Source organism: Trichechus manatus, unplaced genomic scaffold, assembly GCF_000243295.1.
Source record: "Trichechus manatus latirostris isolate Lorelei unplaced genomic scaffold, TriManLat1.0 scaffold00006, whole genome shotgun sequence".
NCBI classification, from domain to species: domain Eukaryota; kingdom Metazoa; phylum Chordata; class Mammalia; order Sirenia; family Trichechidae; genus Trichechus; species Trichechus manatus.
Window position 1 is genome coordinate 12,817,000 of NW_004443942.1, and position 21,761 is coordinate 12,838,760.

Here is a 21,761-nt window from a genome sequence, read left to right on the forward strand (position 1 = left end):
TTTTGGTGTCCTATCTAAGAAACCATCACCTAATCTCAGGTCGCAAAGATTTACTCCTAAGTTTTCTTCTAAGAGTTTTATAGTATTAGCTATTACATTTAGGGCCTTGATCCATTTTCAGTTAATTTTTGTGTATGGTGTGTGGTAGGGATCCAACTTTATTATTTTGCGTGTAGATATCCAGTTATCCCAGTACCATTTAATGAAAAGATTATTCTTTCCCCACTTAATTGTCTTGGCACTCTCTTTGAAGATCAGTTGACTGTAAATGTGAGGGTTTATTTCTGGACTTGAGTTCTATTCCATTGATCTGTATGTCTGTCCTTACGCCAGTACTGTCTATTACTGTAGCTTTGTAGTGAGTTATGAAATTAGGAAGTGTAAGTCCTCCAACTTTGTTCTTTTTCAATATTGTTTTGTCTATTCTGGTCCTGTTGAATATTCTTGTGAATTATAGGATCAGTTTGCCAATTTCTGCAAAGATAGCAGCTGGGATTTTGATAGGGATTGCATGGAATCTGTAGATCAAATTAGGGAGTATTGCCATCTTAACAATATCAAGTCTTCTAATTCATGAACACAGAGTATCTTTTGCTTTGCTTAGGTGTCCTTTAATTTCTTTCAACAATGTTGTGCAGTTATTACAATATAAGTTTTGTACTTTTGTTAAACTTATTCCTAAGTATTGTTTTTGATGGTATTTTAAATTGAATTGTTTTGTTAATTTCATTTTCTGTTTGCTCATTAGTACTATATAGAAATGCACTTGATTTTTGTATATTGATCTTTTATCTTGAAACCTTGCTGAACTCAGTTTTTAAAGTTTTTTAGTGGATTCCATAGGATTTTCTACATACAAGGTTGTGTCATCTGCTAATACAGACAATTTTCTAAATCTTTTGTTATCTGGATGCTTTTTATTTCTTTTTCTTGTCTTAACTGTTGTGGCTAGAAGTTCTAGTAAAATTTTGAAAAGAAGTGGAGAAAGTAAGCATCTTGTCTGGTTCCCGATCTTAGGGGGAAAGCTTTCAGCCTTTCCCCATCAGGTATGATGTTAGCTGTGGTTTTTGTAGATACCCTTTATAAAGTTAAGTAAGTTTCTTGCTAGTCCTGGTTTGATAAGTGTTTTACCCATGAAAGGGTGTTGAATTTTGTCGGTTGTTTTTTCTGCATCTATTGAGATGATCATGTGGTTTTCATCCTTTATTCTGTTAATGTGGTCTGTTACATTAATTAAGGAGCCTTGGTGTCACAGTGGTTAACTTGCTTGTCTGCTAACTGAAAGTTGGCAATTCAAACCCACCAGCTACTCCGTGGGAGAAAGATGTGGCAGTCTGCTTCCATAAAGATTTACAGCCTTGGACACCCTATGGGGTGGTTCTACTCTGTCCTGTAGGGTCGCTGTGAGCTGAAATCAACTGCATTGCAGTGGGTGTGGTTTTCTTCTGGATTATATTAATTGATTTTCATATGTTAATCCAACCTTACGTTCCTGAGACAAATCCCACTTCCTCATGGTGTACAATCCTTCTTATGTATTTTTGGGTTTGATTTGCTAGTAATTTGTGGATAATTTTTGTGTTTATGTTCGTAAGAGATATAAAACTATTTTCCTAGTTTTCTTGTGATGTCTTTGTCTGGTTTGGTGTAACAGTCTAGCTGATTTTTAGCAGTCTAGCTGTTCTGTGTAGTAGCTTTTTTTTTTTCTTACGGCTGATTGCTTACTATTGCCAGACATTCAATTTTGTTTTTATTTAAATGAGCCCCTCTGATTTGTTAGGTATAAAATTCTATCATTTGAAAATATTGAAAAATGTTATCTCTCAATTTCCAATATTTATACATTTCTTTTCCTTGTCTTATGGTATTAGCTACAATCTCCATAACGGTGGTTGTTGTTAGGTGCCATTGAGTCGATATGACTTATAGTGACTCCATGTAACAGAGTAGTACTGCCCCTAGGGTTTTCATGACTGTGATCTTTATGGAAGCAGATTGCCAGGTCTTTCTCCTGCAGAGCCACTGGGTGGGTTCGAACTACCAACTTTTATGTTAGCAGCTGAATTCTTGACCATTGCACCAGTAGGGCTCCCTTTCGTAACAGTGCTAGATAATAATTAAGCAGGTTAAAGGCCGTACCTAAGGTAAGAAAGAAGACAAGAGGTAACCCTGTCTTCTTATTGACTTTAAAATGAGGGCCTTTAATCACTTCAGTATAATGTCTGATGGTAGTTTCTGATGATACACATTGTATTAAGTAAATTTAATTTTATTCCTGATTTACTGAAAGTTTTAAAAAAATCACAAAAGCTGTTAAATTCTATTAAATATTTTTCAGGATGCCTTTTGAGATAGTTATATTTTTTCCCCTCTATCATCTACCAGGAGCCCTGTGGCGTAGTGGTTAAGAGCTCGGCTGCTAACCAAAAGGTTGGCAGTTCAAATTCACCAGGTGTTCCTTGGAAACCCTATGGGGCAGTTCTACTTTGTCCTGTAGGGTTGCTGTGAGTTGGAACTGACTCAACAGCACCTAACAACAACAACATCATCTATTAACATAATTAATTACATTAACAGAGTCTGTTGTTGTTAGGTGCTGTTGAGTCGGTTCCAACTCAGCAACCGTATGTACCACAGAACAAAACACTGCCTGGTCCTGCGCCATCCTCACAATTGTTGTTATGCTTGAGCCTATTATTGCAGCCGCTGTGTCAGTCTGACTCCTTGAGGGTCTTCCTGTTTCTTGCTGACCCTCTACCAAGCTTTATGTCCTTCTGCAGTGACTGCTTCCTCCTGATAACATGTCCAAAGTACGTGAGACGAGTCTGTAATGTTGAACTGTTCTTAAAATCATTGAATAAACTTACATCTACTAATGCTTTAGTATTTTTGCATCAAAGTAATAATGACAATAGCAATGATAATAAAAATAGTAGAAGTAACGTATGTTACTTTTGAGCACTGATAAGTGACAAGTACTGTTCTAAACGCTTTGCACTAAACTCATTAAACACTTAAATGTTTTAACTTATTAGGTGAGACGTAATAGCTTTCTCTCTCTCTGTGTGTTAATTTTGAATTTGTTTTATGCTCTAGAATGGTTTAAATGTATAGGCAGTACCTGTAATGTTTTTGATAGAATTAGCCTGAAATAATGAGGGCTGATAATTTTTTTGGTAAATAGTTGGACATTGTTTTCCCCTTCACTTAAAAAATTTTGTATCTGTGGTTATATCATCTTATTTCTAATGTGAGATATATGTTTTCCTTCTTTTGTTGGCTAGGTTCATCATGGGATTGTATAATTTATTGGTCTTTTTAATGAAACAGTTCTTAGTTTTATTGATCAAGTCTGTTTTTCATTTCAAAGTCATTGATTTCTGCTGCTTCCTATCTTCTTCTAGATTATTTTGTTGATATTTTTACTAGCTTCTCGAATGTTTAGTTCATTTGTTTTCAGTATTTTCTGTTTACTAGGAAACTCATTGAAGGCTTTATATTTTCTTCTGAGTATTATTTCGAATACAGCCCATTGGTATTGCTATTTAGCATTTTCATTTTCTGTACTTTTCTTTAACCTTAATTTTAGTTTCGATTTAGTCTTTGACCCTAGTTAGAGGAGTATTTAAAAATTTTACAGTGATTAAATTAAAATAAGCACTTAATGGGTAATTTGTGATTTTATTGTTAATTGAGGACATAAAATATGGGCCATAAGATTTCTGGATTTTTCAGTTTCCTGAGTTTTTTTCTAATGACTTTGTATGTGTTCAATATTTGTAATTTTGGGGGGAATATTTAAAAAGTGTGTGTGTTTAGAAGAGAATATATGTATAAAAATATATGTATTAAAGAACACATATTCATATATATTTAAAAGAACACACACACACACAGAACTTTACATGTATCACATTTTAGTTTTGTGATTCAACTTCTGTGTGTTCTTATTTATTATTTTGTTGCTTGAACTGTGAAGTTCTGAGAGAGATAGACTAATGGCTTCCACTGTGATTAGGGTGTTGCCACATTCTCCTTGGGTAGGTTTAAGGGCCAGCCCTGGAAAAGTCATGCATTACCTGCACCACACTTTATTGACTACTAGAAAATTCTGTCTAGCAGTGAGCAAGGATGAGAGAACATGGATACTGGATTAACTAGCCTGTCCCTGCCTTGATTGTTTGGGATGTTTTCTATGTAATCCGTGCCCAAATACATGAGTGTAGTATAGGTAAGGGACTCCATTTCATAGAGTTTCTCCAAGTAGGGCACTGTTAGACATAGTATGCACGTAATAAATAAATATTGAATGAATAAATGATTCATTTTCTCCATCTCTGGTTAAGGCTGCCCAGAAATATCACAGCTAGCTTCAAATATTCACATGGACCATATTGCCCCCCAGATATAGGTATTGTCCTGGATGGGCTACATGTGGATGGCTGCACAGGACTGTGAAAAGGGCAAAGGCTTTGGAATCTGGAGACTGACATGAATACCACCTTGGGATTTTTGTGAGAGTTAGAAGTATTTGTAAAGCACCTAGCACAGTCTTGACACATAATAGGAACCCTAGAAAAAAGCCATGATGATCATGGTGATCATGATAATGATGACCTTGTTGAGGTGGAAATTAGCGGCTGGAGGGGAGACAGACTCCTGAGGATTGGCCAGATGAAAAAAGCACTCACTTTTCCCTAGTTCAGTGGTTAAAGAATAGTGATGTCTATAGCCAAACCTTCTGGTAATGTTCAGTTTCCAGTCCAAGGTCACCTTTGATGATGAAGCACAATGGGGGAACAGCATTCTGGGTCTGGGCACCCTTCCTAGCCATTATGTGCACCACTGGAAGTAATCATCTTACCACCTTTTCCAAAGCCATCAGCCAGAGAAACTTCATTTACTGTTTTGGAAATGACTGTTTCCAATTTCTGCTAGGCTTCAGGCTACTCTCAGTCAAGGCCATTATTGAATTAATGGGAGAAGAGTTCATTCAGTGGCACAGTTACCTTCTAGCCAAGGGCAGACATCTCTCTCACCTGGTGGGGACCTAGCAGCCAGAGGTGAGTCGTTTTGGAGGTTGTAATTCTTCAAACCAGGAGTGTACTTCTTGGCACAGCAATATCTGGAAACTCCCTAGGTAACGGAGCCCGTTGAGTTCCCATGAATATCTTAAGTGGGTAGATAAAATGAAACGGAAAACTTCAAATGTAAAGACTATTGAGAATGTACCTGGAGGTAGTAATTGATTGAAATAGGCTCTTTTATGTGATGGAATGGGTACTCTTATTAATTCTAATCTATATTTCTAATTTGATGAGTTTTTTTTTACAGCACTGATAGAGCACATCAGAAGAAAAACAAAAATGAATCTGTCTTGCTGAACTATCTGAATGGCATTGCAGATTTAATGTTTATTTTTCCTGATTCAAATGTGTTAATATAGAGCTTTGTTAAAATGGAAAGCTTAATTAACGTAGATTAAATCTAAATGAACGTTCTGCCAGTATGTGCAACTCTATAAGATATAATGGTAAATCTTCTGTTTTTCAATTTTATTCCTAAATTATAGATAAAATTAAATCTAAGCATAATTAGATAGGAAGCTGAAAGCTAGGGATCTAAGAGAAAACTTCCTGCAGAACACTTATACGAGGAGCTAAAGAGGAGGACATTTTTGGCTTCCTATGAAGGCCTTGCCTTTTTGTTAATGATAACTTTATATTTCAAGAGATGCTCTTCAGTTTTTTGAGTTCTCATGGTAGGAAGAACTTTCTACTTTGATGCCAAATAGACCTGGGTTCAATTCTGGACTCTTTCAGTTATCAGAAGTGGGAGATTTTGCTTTAATTTACCTGAGCCTCAATGTCCTTCCATGTAAAGTGAGGTATTGATTGTGACATCATGAAGCTATTGGGAGGATTCAACAAGAAGACGTAGATAAAACATTCCTCACATGTCTCATATATCAAAGAATTTAATAGTAAATGTCATTTCTCTTCTTCTGCTCATGGCTGCTTTAGATATTCCCTAATTTCTCCCCAGATTCTTTAGAAGGGAAAAATGTAGATATTGGGGCCTTCCCACAATTTGAAATAGCAATTAGGCTTTCATATCAAGAAATGGTTGTAGATAATCCAAAGCAAGGAATGATCCAAATGGAATGCCTTTTGTAATTTGTAAGCACCAGTTTTACCTTCCTAATTATAGATGACATAAACTAATATTTAAATTAGCTTTCACTTTTTTTCAGGTAATTTATTGAAAAATATCAGAGTAGAGGGTAGGAGTAAGGAAAAGAAGTATCCAGGAGAGTGTTACATGGTTTGATGAAGCCAGATCAAGAAAAACTTTTTCCTTAGGCAATTAACAGTGCAATTCCAAGAACTGAACCTCTTGTATAAACTTAAAAGTTTAAGTCTGTCCTCAATAAAATACAACGTAAGGCCTGTATTAAAAAAAGCAGTCATTTTCAATTGTTAAATTGCTCCCATTTAGGAAGGCAGAGAGCAAGGTTCGAATTGGAATCTTGTCCTAATATAGATTTATCCACGTTCCTTTCAAGGTGTGCAAGCAGGTGTCCATATTTCAAGCAAATAACTGGTGCCTATAATTTTAGAGACTTTAGATTTAGAATTATGCTCCAAGTAGACTGTAAAATCCCTCATAAATAACATTCAAAACATATTAATGAAAACCTACCAACGTGTAGTACTAGATGCTGGGCTACAATTGCAAAGCACGTGGGAGTAGAGACAGTTAAAGAAACACCACGAAGTATAGTTAGTGCTCTAATAGGAGGAATAGAGGGAGCACAGAGCAGGGCACCTTACCTTGCCCAAAAGGAGTTGAAAAGCCTTTCTAATGAGAGTGATGGTTAATAGGCTAAATTAGAAGGATAAATAGAAATCATCTGGGAGAAGATGACTGGACTAGGGTTCTGGATGCAGTGAGTGAAGGGGTGAGAGATGAGAGAGACCATGGTGCATTGAAAGAACTGAAGAAAACTGTAGTGTGATTGGAGAGTAGGGTGGGAAGTACATAGGTGGGGAAGGAGGGGCAAGGTGTGGTAAGAAGTGAACCTGGAGAGGCAGACAAGACGGCCAGATTGTGAATGGCTTTATAAGTGATGGAGTCCTCATAGCATAGTGGTTAAGACTTTGGTTGCTAACTAAAAGGTTGGTGGTTCAAACCCACCAGCCGCTCTGCGGGACAAAGATGTGGCAGTCTGCTTCTGTAAAGATTACAGACTTGGAAACACTGTGGGGCAGTTCTACTCTGTCCTGCAGGGTCACTCTGAGTCAGAATTGACTGAGTGGAAATGAGTTTGGTTATAAGTGATGCACAGGGGTTTAGCCTTTATTCCAAGGGAATGAGGAACCATGGAAGGGATTTAAGTGGAAGTGTGGCATGATTAGATTTGTGTTTTAGAAGGATCCTCCTGGCTTCTGAATGGAGAGTGGCATGGAGAAGACAGAGGCTGGTTAGAAGGCTGCTGCAGTTGTCTAGAATCTAGATAAGGTGGTGTAGTCCTGGACTAGGTTGGAGAGTGGTAGTGCAGATGGAGAGAAGTTGATTAAGTTAAGAGATAAGTAGGAGGCAGAGTGGACTGGATGTAGTTTTATATAAGGTGTGGGGGTGATGAGAGAGAGAGAGAGAAAAGTCAAGGGTGATTGATACCTAAGGCTCTGACTTGGGATACTGAAGGTTCTAGGTACTGAACAGGTAAGGTAGGGTGGTAGGGTAAGGTAGGGATGTCTTTTTTTTTAATCACTGTTTTGTACATATCACATAGCATAGTTCCTTGCATTTACTTTGTTTAATAATTTTCAGTTGAATAAATTAATAAACATATACAAAAACTGAAAATGATAGTAAACACCCGACCCATTGCCATCGTGTCGATTCCGACTCATAGCAACCCTATAGAAAAGAGTAGCGCTGCCCCGTAGGGTTTCCAAGGAGCGGCTGGTGGATTCAAACTGCTGGCTTTTTGGTTAGCAGCTGAGCTCTTAACCACTGTTACCACCAGGACTCTGAAAATAATAATAATGGATGGTAAACGGTATCACCTACCTTGATGGAGGGTGTGGTGCCATAGATCACTTTTGTTTGTGCTTTCTAGCCATAGTCTTGTAACTCCCACCCAAGTGATTGGGTGGGAGTGTGCAGATATGGTAGTTGTGGCGCACCACGGGGACTGGTTAGTTTTGCCATCCTGCTAGGCTTGAAATAAGCCACCCCAGAGGTGGGAAAGAGGAGATACCACTACCACCAAGGAAGAACAGACAGGAGCCAGCATAACCTCTGGACCCCTGATCCCTGCGCTGAGAAGCTCCTGGAACCAGGAGCAGGGGTAGGGGGGCAGGGTGGAGAAGGAGTGTTCCTGAGCCTGAACTGTAACCTGTTACTTCCGTAAGTGAGTATCTGTGAGTTCTGTGTAGCCATTGCAATGAATTATCGAACATAGCTAGAGAGTACAGTGGGAAGGATGGTTGGTGTCGAAACAGTAGAGATGGTCGAAAGAGGAGGCATGTTTCACCCCCACCTTGCAGGAATCAGCCTTGGGTTGTTGCTCTTGATTCTGTTTCCCCCTTGTGAAGTTAGAGGAGGTCAGACACTGCCCTTATGCCGTTTTTACAATGGAAATCTCTGGGTGGCACAAACGATTAAGTGTTCAATTACTAGCCGAAAGCCTGGCGGTTTGCACCCACCTGGAGGTGCCTTGGAAGATGAGCCTAGTGATCTGCTTCTGAAAGATTACGGCCTTGAAGATTCTGTGGAGCAGTTCTGCTCTGCACACATAAAGTCACCATGAGTAGGAATCAGCTTGATGGCAACTAATAACAACAACAACAACCTTGATGGAGGCTTCTTCTTGAAGACGTTAAACAGCTAAAAGGTGAAAATGTGCATCATAAAGAGATGCTTCTAAATGCTAGCAGACAAGATACCTGGATTCTGGGTTTTCTTTGTTTTTATCTAAACATCTAGCAGAGTGTAAACACAGCTTCAAGGGAAAGTTAAAGGATATTTGAAGAGCAAGAGGATGAATAGTTAGGCTGCAGTATGCATTGAGAAGTAATAATTTTCAGACAGAAATGAAAATGGAAAGATCTCATGTCAAGAAAATGAAGAGGATTTTTCAGGAACATACTAATTAAATAAAATTTAAATTTCTGTCGGTAGAAATGAAGCTATTCAGATGACTTTTGTCCTTAATTGAAGATAAGACATACCATAGCAGTAGAGTATAAAGTTTTGGGCAGATTGCTCATGCTTGTATATAATATGCATATCAGATTTTGGATTGCCTTGTATTTGAGAAATGGAAAAACAGCAAATGTAGCCATTAACCTTTACTTTTTTAGTGCAAAAGTCATAACTTCATTAATATTTATGCATAAAATCATTGAAGTTCAATGGAATGCTCCTAGAGAATTAAAAACAACTGTCTTCTTTGACTTCTTTGGAATTAGTAATTATGAAACACTTGCATGGCTTGAGTAATAGATACTCATTTGGTTCTGTGGGAAGAAATATGGACAGGTAAGCCTTGTTGCTGATGAAAGATAGATTTAAACTACTGACCCTCTGAGTTCTGGGTGGAAGGCAGCCAAAACTGTCAGATCGTTGATGAGGACAGTGCAATGGCAGAGATGCTGGGCTGGGAGGCAAGAGGTAGATTGAAGGCTCTACTCTATGAATAACTATGAGACTTTGGGTAGGCCCCTACCTCTCCCTCAATTTCCTTATCTGTCATTTGGAATTCATTCATTATGCATCAGATACTAATCTATTTTGGATACTAATCTATGTGCTAGGGACTGAGTGGTGAAGAGGACATGCAAGGGGCCTGTCCTCTGGGAGCCTGCATTCTAGGTAGAGAGTCAGACAACAAGTAAGGACAAAATACAATGGAAGAAAGTGCAACAGGAGGATGAGCAACAGGCCAAGGGAGTCTCTGGGAGGAAGGGACATTTGAGCTGAGTCAAAGAAGGAACCAGAAATGAGAAATCTGAAGGATGAGTGTCTCAGATAGATGAGACAGTAACTACAAGAGCCCTGAGGCAGGGTCCAATGTGATGTGTCCAGGGACAAACCAGGGGCTGGTTTATCTGGAGCTTTGTTAATTGTGGGGGAAGACAAGGAGTGGTTCTATATGAGGAGATGCTAACATTGATACTGCCTTGATGATTTTAGTGTGAGAGACGGTGCTTCATAATGACTAAGTGTGACCTTTAAACAAGGCCATACCATTTCTGGAAACATTGGTGGTTCAGTGGTAGAGTTCTCACCTTCCCTGTGGGAGACCCAGGTTGATCCCCTGCCATTGCACCTCATACACAGCCACCACCCATCTGTCAGTGGAGGCTTGCATGTTTGTATGATGTTGAGCAGGATTCAGCGGAGCTTCCAAACTAAGATGGACTAGGAGGAAAGGCCTGGTGATCTGATTCCAAAAAAAATCAGCCAGTGAATACCCTATGGATCACAATGGTCTGATTCATAACTGATCATGGGAATAGTGCAGGAACTGGCGGCATTTTGTTCCGTTGTTCACGAGGTCACCACGAGTTGGGGGATGACTCAATGGCCACTAACATCAACAACAACATAACATTTCAGGTCAAAAATCACTTATCGAGCACCTGCTATGTGTAAAGGAAGTCTACCAATCCAAGAGAAGTGTTCCTTGGAAATCAAAATACCTTTATAATTTATGAAGCTATAATGATTTTATATATATACATATATATATGTTTGTAGAATAAATGAACTCAGTGTGTTTTTGTCCTCAGAATTTAGTTTTAGTTTTTCTTTTTAATTAAACTGGTTTCCAGTAGTCACGGATAGATCGAAGTGAATCAGCTGTTCATCTGAACCATTATTCGTTTATCTGAGAAAGCCAGGCCTAGGTTCTTCTAACCAATAATAGCGTTTCCTGAGAGGTGGAAGGTCTCATCTCCAGGAAGATGAACATGTCCTGCAGGTGGGGAAGTATGTGGTGTGTGGGAGGAGGTGCTGTGAGGAGTTCCTTCTAGCTGCAGTGCAGACTGCAGGGCAGGAACTGCGAAGAGATGAGGCTGGTGATGTTGAAAGATAGGATGAAAGGTGATCTTGCAGGATTTGTTCATGAGCAGAGACTTTAGCTTATTGATTGAATCTGCAGGCTTATAGCTGGTTTGCAGAGGTGCTTTGTTTGGCTCACATTATAATGGTCCTCACAGTATTTTTCCATTAAAAATTTAAAACACAAATGGTTTCCAACCTTTAAAACTTGGATAATTTGGCCTATAAATCCAGCTTTCTAGATTCTCATGAAAAAGAGTTGGTCCCTAGCTCTCCCAATTGTCTCCCTGTCACTGAGGCCATATGTCATTAATGGAGAGTTAGGAGAAAAGTGAAATTCTTGTACCCATGTCTTTATTTAAAAAAAAAAAAGAAGAAGAAAGAAACAAAAGGGACTGAAAGAGCTGCCTGTTTCAAGAAAAAAATATTTCAGACTCCCATCCCAAACAGTCATGTAAGACACTTGCCTGGCCCCTGGAGCCTTTGGAGTTTGTGAGTCTCTATAGGGGTTGGGGTACTCGTAAAATGTTTTGAAGGTAGGACAGTGACATGCTAAGATGAACTGTTTTAGAGAAAGTTCTTTGGTGGCTGTACACAAGATGCATTTACCATGCTGGCATTTTTGTTACTAACTTTTAAAAGAGTAGGCTAGTTTCAGGAATCATCGTTTGGAATAGGTGCTCTTCCAAGTGAGAAAGGATGTGAGAAATACAGGGACAAAGAGACGGAACTAGCTAAAAGCTCCATGGAATCTATACATCATTCCTTCTAAACAGATTTATTTCTGAAGCTGCATTAGATTGTTTTCCACAAATCACCCCATGACATTTCTTTTTTCCTATGGCCATGGGGAACACATTTTCTAAAGTCAGTTGGGGGAACATATCGTCTAACAAGGAATATTTAGGCTCATCTCAGGCGACATTCTTAGTCTGGAACGTAGGGTTTAGTCCCTGAGATCTGATGATAAATTATCCTAGAATAACTGTCCTGGAAAGTCTGGGATGTATAGTCATCCTTGGTTTAGCAGAATTGGCTCTGTAGGAAAAATTAGTAGTTATGCATGGTGAGTCGGAAGGGGACACTGAAAATAACCATCGCTGGCCCACTTGTTTCCTTTGGTTCTACCCTGGTTTGATTCTGGGTACTCAGTTCTCAGCTTTGGGGATGTGGAATAATTTATGTTTTTTTCTATATTATATATTCAGTGTCTTGAGTTTATCTTGACTCAAACCAACAAGGGGTGGGAATGCTCCATGGCTCTCTCTAGTATTCAAAACATAATTGTGCACTTTTTCAAAAGAGCAGATGAATTTATTTGGTGCTTTTCTACTTCATCATTCTTTGTGGATGAACCTTGGGCTAGTAATTGGGGACTGTTGGTCTGGCTATCCTTAAATGGGGCAATTTTCAGGCAGGTTGTATTTCTCTTGGAGACATGGTAAAAGGGGAGGCAAAATTGATGGGATACCTTCAGTGTAACAGATATTTTACGTGCATTTCTTGTTTTATCCTCTTCACAATCAAGATAAGAAAGGCATTATTTTTCCGTCTTTGAGACCAGAAACTGTTGCTCAGAGAGGTTGAGTATTTTATAAAAGGTTATACAGATAGAAAGTGGCAGAGCCAGGCTACAAAGCCAAGTCTAAAAAATTTGAAATAAGACTGGAAGAGTGCTTAGGGATTTTGACCAATGAGTCATCTTTAAATATTCTTTTCATCTTACCTCTGGTATTCATTCATGAGAGGAAGTACCATTCTGATGATTTGGACAGGCTGATATTGAGGTAACTCAAGCCTAGCTCGGAAAACACGTCACTAACTTGCATGGGAGTTTCACCAAGTAGGTCCCAAGAATCACAAAACGTGCAAGATACTCTTGGAAAACAAGAGTGCCAACATTAAATAAACTTGGGAAACATGACACTCTTTCTTTATTGGAAAATCACAATAAATATTAATGTATTAAATGCTCTTTAAAATCATACATTAAAGTCTAGGTGCTGTGCTAAGCTCTTCAAGTGCATCATAACACTGAATTCATATACAATTACGAGGTAGGTTCTATTATTATCCTCACTCCATGGATGAGGCAACTGAAGCACAGAGAGTTAATTGCTGCACCGAGGCTCACCCAGGTAGTAAATAGTGGAGCTGGGATTCAAACCCGGGCGTCTGGCTCCTCAGCACCATTTCTTAACCAGCATATTGCATTGGCTCCTTAAACTTGTTAATCTCAGCATTTCCAAAGTTTATTTTTATCATGCAGTGCTCTGAGGAATGTTATTTATTATTATTTGGTTGAACTAATGTTGTAACAAACACTGGGAAATGCTGCAGTTACAGTGTTGATTCAAGGCCAGAAGGAAGTAGTTCAGCAACCCTGGGGAGTCTTGGAGCCCTGGAAGTGGTAGAATAGGTGAGGTTGCCAAAGAACTGACAATAAGAGGCTGCACAGGGCTTGGTGGGGTTGAACTCAGTCAAAGTGTCTTGTTAGTCCTTGGTGCCTGCACTTGCCTTCCTGAGGTCAGGGATGGGGTACCTACTAAAAAAGGCTGTTGTTTAAATGTTAAGAAGATATCCACTGCGTAGCCAGGCCTCAGTAGCACTCAGGGCAAATGCCTGGGGGTGTCTCCACCAGCCAAGGTTCGGAGCAGGAAGAGGGGCCAGAGAACTGCATGTCTGAGTATACACGTTAGATAAGACTTTTTTAAATTGTTGAAGATTTTCGGATGAAGTACGATAAATCACTCCTGAGCTGTCCAGTCAATGAAAAATACAACTCGCAGGCTTTATTGGTGTCCAGTCTCCCTCTTTAAGCCACTGTGAGATTCCAGAAATGGTTGTGTTGGCTGGTTAAAATTCAGACACCTTAAATTGAAGAAAACCATGAAAATTTATAAGAATCTTTTCCCATTTCTTTCTGTAAAGTCTGAAATATGGTTCCAGGGGTTCAAAATAACTTCATTCTTCATCTTTTGGAGTGCCTTGGGAACACTAAGAGGTATTTACTATGGCTATATGGTGCCTCAGGGACAAAGAGATAATCTACCTGGTCCCTTGAGCTCTTTCTAGGCAAATTGTTTAGGAATATCTCTAGTGGGTAGTATTGGAGGGTGAGAAGAGGTTATCAATCCAGACTGTAGTAGCATTGGAACTCAGACCCTACAATGGTATTGAAGACTGTTTTTGTTTTTTTAATAATTTATTTTTTGTTGTTGTTGTTAAAAATATACATACATCAGTTCAACAATTTCAACATATACAGTTCAGCGCCATTGTTACATTCAACTTGTGCAAACATTTTCACCCTCCTTTTTCTGAATTGTTCCTCCCCCATTAAAATAATCCTACTGCCCCCTAAGCTTTATATCTAATCTTTCAAGTTGCTGTTGTCAATTTGATGCCATATAGATAGTTCTTTAAAAGAGCACAATGTTCAGGGTAGACATCCTTTACTAACTGGGTTAAACTGTTGTTGGTTTAAAGAAGACTTCAGGGGATATTTTTGGTGTAAGGTTTAAAGTTTAAAGATTATCCCAGGGCCATAGTTTTAAGGATTCATCTAGTCTCAGTGACTCCAGAAAGTCTGGATTCCATGAGAATTTAAAATTCTATTCCACTTTCCTTCTCTTGATCAGGATTCTTCTATAGAATCTTTGATCAAAACGTTGAAAGCTGTTTTGATGGCCCAGGAATGATGGCTATGTGAATTTTGAGCAAACTTTTTCAATGGTGACTCTAGGTGCTCTGCTGTCTTTGGAAGACTGGAATAACTGTTGATTCTTGTGCTCAAAGAACAGTGATGTTTCCAAATAAAGCCTGATAGAAGGTTAACAAAACAAATGAAAAAAACCAAAACCAAACCCAGTGCTGTTGAGTCAATTCCAACTCATAGTGACCCTATAGGACAGTGTAGAACTGCCCCATAGGATTTCCAAGGAGTGGCTTGTGGATTTGAATTGCTGACCTTTTGGTTAGCAGCCAGGCTCTTAACCATTGTGCCACCAGGACTCCTGATATAAGGTAGCTGCAGGTATATACAGAAGTTATGAGGCTTATCCTTCCTTGAGAAAGATTAAGGGAAGACAGAGACATCCTCTAGCCCATGTATGCTCATGGCCAGTTCAGGTTCTTCTATCTGTTCTGCTGTGTTCTTCATTTCTCTGAAAAGTTATTGAACAATTTTATAAATCCAGTGCTCTGCTAGGAGCTGGCGATATTGAGACATGTCCTTGGGGAGACAGATCCATCAATGGACAGATCCAACACTTACCATGCCATGATAAGTGTTCTAAAAAGGTTGAGTCACATCGTGTTTCTCCTCTGCCCAGCCCCTTTCGAATGCTTCCCCACTAATTAGGGATAAAATCTGAAGACCTTACCATGGCATAAGTCTCTGTGTGGTCTGCCCCTGTATGCAGTTCTGATCTCATCTCCTCCTGCCCCTCCTGCATTGTCACTCAGCTCAGCCACTCTGGCCTCCCTGCTGTGCTGCAAACACATCCAGTTCCCTCTTACCCTTGCCTCAAGGCCTTTGCACTTATTTCCCTCATCCTGGGATACCTTTCTCCTGCAGCGCTCATTTCCCTCTTCTTTCACATCTACTTTCACACATACACTCCTTATCAGAGAGGCCATCCATGACAGCCCTATCTAAAATAGTACCCTTCCTGCCCTGCCCCATTCTATCCCCCTTACCCTGCTTTATGTTTTATAAACTTTATCCTCATCTAACACAATATATATTGTTGTTATGGTCATCCTGCAAAAGCAAGTGGGATACTTGCTCAGAGTTTAGTTTGGATGTCAAGACTGATGATACTACACACCCACACCCACCAAGAGGGTATGAAGAGGTTTATTACTTCCATGTTGATGTTTCTGGGGAGAGCAGGGCAGTCCTCTGAAGTGGGTCCAAAATGGCCCTGGGAGAGCTAGGGAAGGAGACTGGCCTGAGTTTTTTTGTTGTGGTGAGGGAGTGTGGCTGGGTCAAGAGTTCCTTCCTGTGGGCAGGAGCTTATATGATTTGGCCATTGGCACCAAGGGAAGGGGTACCCAGACTTTCTTAGCAGCTTGTCCATATGTGGGGTACAAGTGGAAGACGGAGGAATAAGGCTTAAAAGCTTTCATCAGCCAAACATAAAAAAAAAAAAAAAGGTGTCAGGCTCCTCATTACACTTATTTTTTTTCCTGCCTGTCTCATTAGATAAGGCCCTCAAAAGCAGAAACTTCATGCTTTGTTCACTGCGGTATCGCAAGCACTTTGTACATTGCCTGACACCTAGTAGGTACCCAGTCAATATGTACTGATTGAATAAATGAAAAACGCCTGTTGAAACACAGAGAAGGAAGCCTCCTCCCATGGAGGAGGAACTCTTCCAGGGAAAGTCTAGGGAAGCTTTGTAGAGAAGGGAGCATTTAAACTGGGACTTGAAGCATGAGTAAGAGTTTGCCAGGTGGAGAATGTGTGGATGGGAAAGGTAGATGAAGGGAGAGAAGGAGGAAGAGCAGTTTTGAGCATGATGGCAAAAACAAAGGCATGATGCGTTGCTCCTTCTCTCCCTCATCATCCTCCGGCTGCCTCTAGAATACAAATGACTAGCTAGCATCATTTCTGGGAGAGTTTACCGCTGCACATCTTGTTCTCGGGCTCTCACACTACAGTAAGATGTGTCAAGTGCCTGATTGAGCTTAAGTATGATTATGATGAGGTTGGGGAAGGGGTGGATGTATTCATCCTTCTGCAGTGAGTATTATCAGCTCATAACCAGCTCCTTAGACAAAGTACACAGGGGTTTCACATGCTGGCAGAAGGATTGTAAAACATCTTGAATTGATTGTGGGGTAATAATGTCCATCTCCAAAAGGACTTGTTATGATTGTAAAATGTCCAGCTGTTTTCATACGCTTAAAACCCAGGATGAAGTTAGATCTCCACTTGTGGCTTTTTCTCACTCTGACACTTTGGAATTTAAATTGAGCCTCAGCAGCTAGATCTTTAAAATGAGATAATGTTCAAACACTGTAATTAAAATTTTACAAAGGGCAGCCATAACTTACATACCAACAGGCTCAGCCTGGGTTCTGTAGTGATTCATGTATTGCTTAATCTGAATATTAGGGCTGGTCTCTTGTTCATTTGTATGTTGCTGGGGAACACTTGTTTGCAAATGGTGAGCCATCAGAAGACTCTAAAATTCCCTAAAGGAAATGAGCTGAGGGCCTCTATCTAGCTCCCACTGCGTGGGCAGTAGTACTAGGTCCAGTTCTTTTGCTGTTTTATTTTTCTCTTCTAAGAGGCTTATACCAAGGGCCTTAAAGTGCTTGACCAGACCACTGTGTTCAGCCAGGGTCATACTGGGTCCATGGGTGGCCGCAAGTCAGAACTGAGAGGACCAAGTCAAGCTAGGGATGGATGGGAGAAGTTGATGAGCGGGCAGTTGTGGCTAGACTGGGGATCAGTGAGCAGATACATCACTTTCACTCACATCCTTTTGGCCAGAACTTGATTACATGGCCACACCTAGCTGCGAGGAAGTTTGAGAATGGGGCCTTTATTCCGGGTGCCATGAACCCCATGAAAATTTGGAGGTTCTATTACTAAAGGAGGAGCCCTTATGGCCCAGTGGTTGAGCATTCACCTGCTAACCAAAAAGTTTGGCAGTTTGAATCCACCAGCTGTTCCTTGGAAACCCTATGGGGCAGTTCTACTCTGTCCAATAGGGTCGCTAGGAGTCGGAATCGACTTGACGGAGAGTTTGGTTTTGGTTTATTCCTAAAGGAAGGAGGAGAGAGTGCACACTGGGGAACAGCTGGCATTCTCTGCCAACTCTGCTCTCTCAGATCTTTGCTGAGAGGGTTCTGCACTCCTTTTGGGGCCTGTGAATGTAACTCCCTGGAAAATGAATTTTTACTGCACAATTCTGGATTTGAAGCTGGTAGGGCGATTGATACCCATCCAGAAGAATCATCCAAAGGCTGGCTGTGGAGGCTGACTTCTGCAGAAGTTCTTGACATAAACCCCTCCAAGCAAGAAAGAGCTTTGGCTGGAGCCCATATAGGTATTTGAAACAGTTTAAATTTGCTTGTGCTTTGTGGACATGACCTTTGCATAGAGGAGAGGGACAGTGGGGAGAGAGAGGGGTAGGGAGATTATTTGCAGCTGAGTAGAGGTGGAGGGGACAAGCATTAGCTGAGGATATGCTTTTGTATGTTAAATGCTTTCCATATGGGAAATGGATTATACTATGGATTGAATTGTGTCCCCCCAAAATGTGTTGGAATCTTAACCCCTGTACCTGTGAATGTGATCCGACTTGAGAATAGGGTTTTCTTTATTATGTTAATGAGGCCACATCAGTACAGGGTGTGTCTTAAACTTAATCACTTCTGAGTTATAAAAAGAGCAGATGAGACAGAGATGCAAGCACACAAGAGGAAATAAAGATGCCATGTGAGGATCTCCAAGGGGATACAAACAAAGAAGGAATCCACAAGGCCAAGACCCTGATTTGGACTTTCAGCTTCCAGAACTGTGAGAAGGTAAATTCTTGTCCTTAAAGCCTCCCACCTGTGGTATTTGTGTTATAACAGCACTAAGAAACTAAGACAGCATGTTATCCATTCTGAAGATCTCAATTCGCCATCTGGCTGTATTATTTACTGGCAGTTGGTTTAACTGCTTTAACTCTGAGGGAATTCTGCTGGAATTTTCAAGAAGAAGCTCTGGTTTTGGGGTGAGGGCACAAAGAAAATAAGGAACCATGACATGGTGTATCTGACTCTTAAAGCCCTTATTTGTAAGATGGAGATTCTAATGGTTCCTGCCAAGATGTGAGCATTAATGTATAATTCCTCCTTCTTTTGACCCCCTTGTGTTGTCCATAATCTGAAGAGCCTGGGTAACTGTGATGGTTAAGGTTGTGTATCAGCTTGGCTGGGCCATGATTTTCATTATTTTGGAAGTTATGTAATGATGTAATTTGGCAGTTAAGTAATGATGTAATCAACTCCAGGATTAAATCTGCTGTGAGCGGCCAGTCAGTTGAAAGGGAGTTTCCTTGGGGTGTGGCCTGCCTCCAGTATATAAATGGATGTTCCAGCAAGGCTGTTGCTCTGGATCCTGCATCTGGCTTGTCATCATCTGACTTCCGGTTCTTGAGACTTGAGCTAGCAGCTTATCTGCCAATCTTGGGATTCGTCAGCCTCTACAGCCTGTGAGCCAGTGGCCTGCTGTCTTACCTGCCCATCTTGGGATTCGTTGGCCTCTGAAGCCTGTGAGCCAGTGGCCTGCTGTCTGACCTGCCAATCTTGGGTTCATCAGCCCCTGCAGCCATGTGAGTCAGGAGAAGCCTCCAACCCGACGACTGATACACAGACTCGGGACTTGCCAACCTCTACAATCGCGTGAGCCATTTCCTTGAGATAAATCTCTCTCTCTCTCTTTCTGTGTGTATATATATATATGTATATATACACACACACACGTTTCTATATACATGTATATATCTATATGTGTATATATCTATATCTATGTGTGTGTGTGTATATATATATATATATATGCTTCACTGGTTTTGATTCTCTAGAGAACCAGCCTAAGACAGTGACCAATGTCAAAATAATATTGTTTTCAATCTTGTGATGACTACTGTATTTTTACACAAATAATGTGCATCTACATTTGCTTGCCATCCAGTTCCTCCCCCAATGAGGTATTTTTGTAAGTGTGCTATGTTAATTTTTTTTACAGCAACATATATTTTGTATTTCATTCTCTGTATTCTGTTATAGAATATTTTTAGCATGACATAGCTTTTCTAGGCCTCCTGGTATGATGGAAAGAGAGGCAATCTTAAGAATTACATTTCCAAGGTAGGCAGAGTTTCTGAAATTCCTGGTTTGGAAAGCAATTGCTCTATCTTTTTAGGAGTCTTGGCTTTTGAAAGCAAGCTCATGCTTGGTCACAGAGAAAGTTTAAGCCATGCTTTCAAAATCCAAGAGCATTTGAGTAAGTTTGTGATATCCCTCTTCTTGCCTTTTATATCTAAGACCAGAAAAGAATACCTTCTGATATCTAGTATATTTCACCTCCAGTCCAACCTGCACATATTAATGGCTATACTCATCTTTTAAGACCTTGCTTACTGATAGTGTGGCCTGCATAACCTGGAGCTTACTAGAAATGCAGTATCTTAGATCCCAGCCCAGACATACTGAATGGGAGCCTACATTTTAACAAAATCCCCAGATGACTCGTGTACCTTAAAGTTTGACTTTTGAAAACAGTGTGTTTGGAGTTGATCTACCTCCCAGATGCCTGGATGGTCTTTGCTTATCAGGGATTAAGACAAAGGCAGCTCCATGATGATGGTGGGCAGGAATTTTCTTCAACCATTAGTAGGCATGATGGATATGGAGAACATAACGGGAATTCTGGCAGCACAAGATAAATTGATTAATTTTGAAGCCCACTCGTTCTCTTGGAAGGTGGGAGGGCTCTGGTTAAACAGATTGCTAAAGTTTCCTTAATTGGATCCACCTTATCTACCTTCTGAATTGCTGGAGTTTGGGCTTAGGTGATTCCAGTTTGTCCAAAATGAATTATTCTAAAGTCAATTTACCTAGAGGCCAGTTTACTTAATGATAATATAGTAATATCACTAATAGCACTATTCACATAAAATTCATGTTTGTGAAGTTCGTAACAATTCACATGTGTTAGGAAGGTAAATTGGTTTTAGTCAAATTTGGTTTTATATAAAGCTGCTTTAGGCAGATTTTCCTTTATGTGTATTAGCGCTAGGCAAATTGATTTTAGATGAACTCACCTGATCCAGGTGTCCTCTCCTGGTGAGAAGACGCAGAATTCAGGATAGATGGTGGCAAAAACTTTCCTTATAGGAATGTGTAACCATTATTTCCACTGGCAGTGATATTGGCCGTGGGAGAGGCTTTGTGATGGCAAGTGGGCTGGGTGGGAACTTGCTACGCTTGTCTCATTAATAGCTGTCTGAGAGATTTACCCAATAGCCCATCGCCTGCTTGAGTGTCTGTATTAGTCTTCTAGGGCTGCTGTAAAAAATTACTGCAAACTGGGTGGCTTAAAACAATAGAAATTTATTGCTACACAGCTCTGGAGCCTTCAAGTCTGAAATCAAGGTGTCAGCAGGGCTGTGCTCCCTCTCAGGGGCAGATTAACCAGGGAACAAGGTACACATGGGTTTACAGTAAGCAAGGTATGCACAGGTTTACAATAAGCGAAATACGCATGGGCTTAATTCTGTTGATTTACTAATCTGTAGTGCAAATCTTTGATGTGGTGAAACCCATGTGAAATTGTGCAGTACAGGTTAGTAAATAAGCACAAATAAACCTCTATGTACCTTGCTTACTGGGAACTCTGTCCCTGCACCCTCCCATTAAGCCTCTGAGGGCTCTAGGGAAGAATCTTTCCTTGCCTCTTCCTAGTTTCTGGTGGTTCCTGGCAGTCCTTGGCTTGCAGCTGTGTCTCTGCCTGCATCTAAATGTGGTTTTCTTCCTTGTGTGTCTGTGTCTCTGTGTCTTTCGTGACCTTCTTATAAGGACATCAGTCATAGGATTTAGGGCCCACCTTAATCCAATATGAGCTTATCTTAACTTGATTATATCTGCAAAGACCCTATTTCCAAATAAGGTCACATTCG

The 21,761-nt window shown here is 40.2% G+C and overlaps 1 protein-coding gene across 1 annotated transcript in view; it reads left to right on the forward strand.

Annotated features, from left to right (window-relative positions):
• The window catches only part of NELL1 (neural EGFL like 1), a gene marked incomplete at its 3' end in the record, with an annotated part of 870,822 nt that overhangs the window by 98,818 nt on the left and 750,243 nt on the right, over positions 1-21,761 (forward strand). The window lies entirely within an intron of this gene.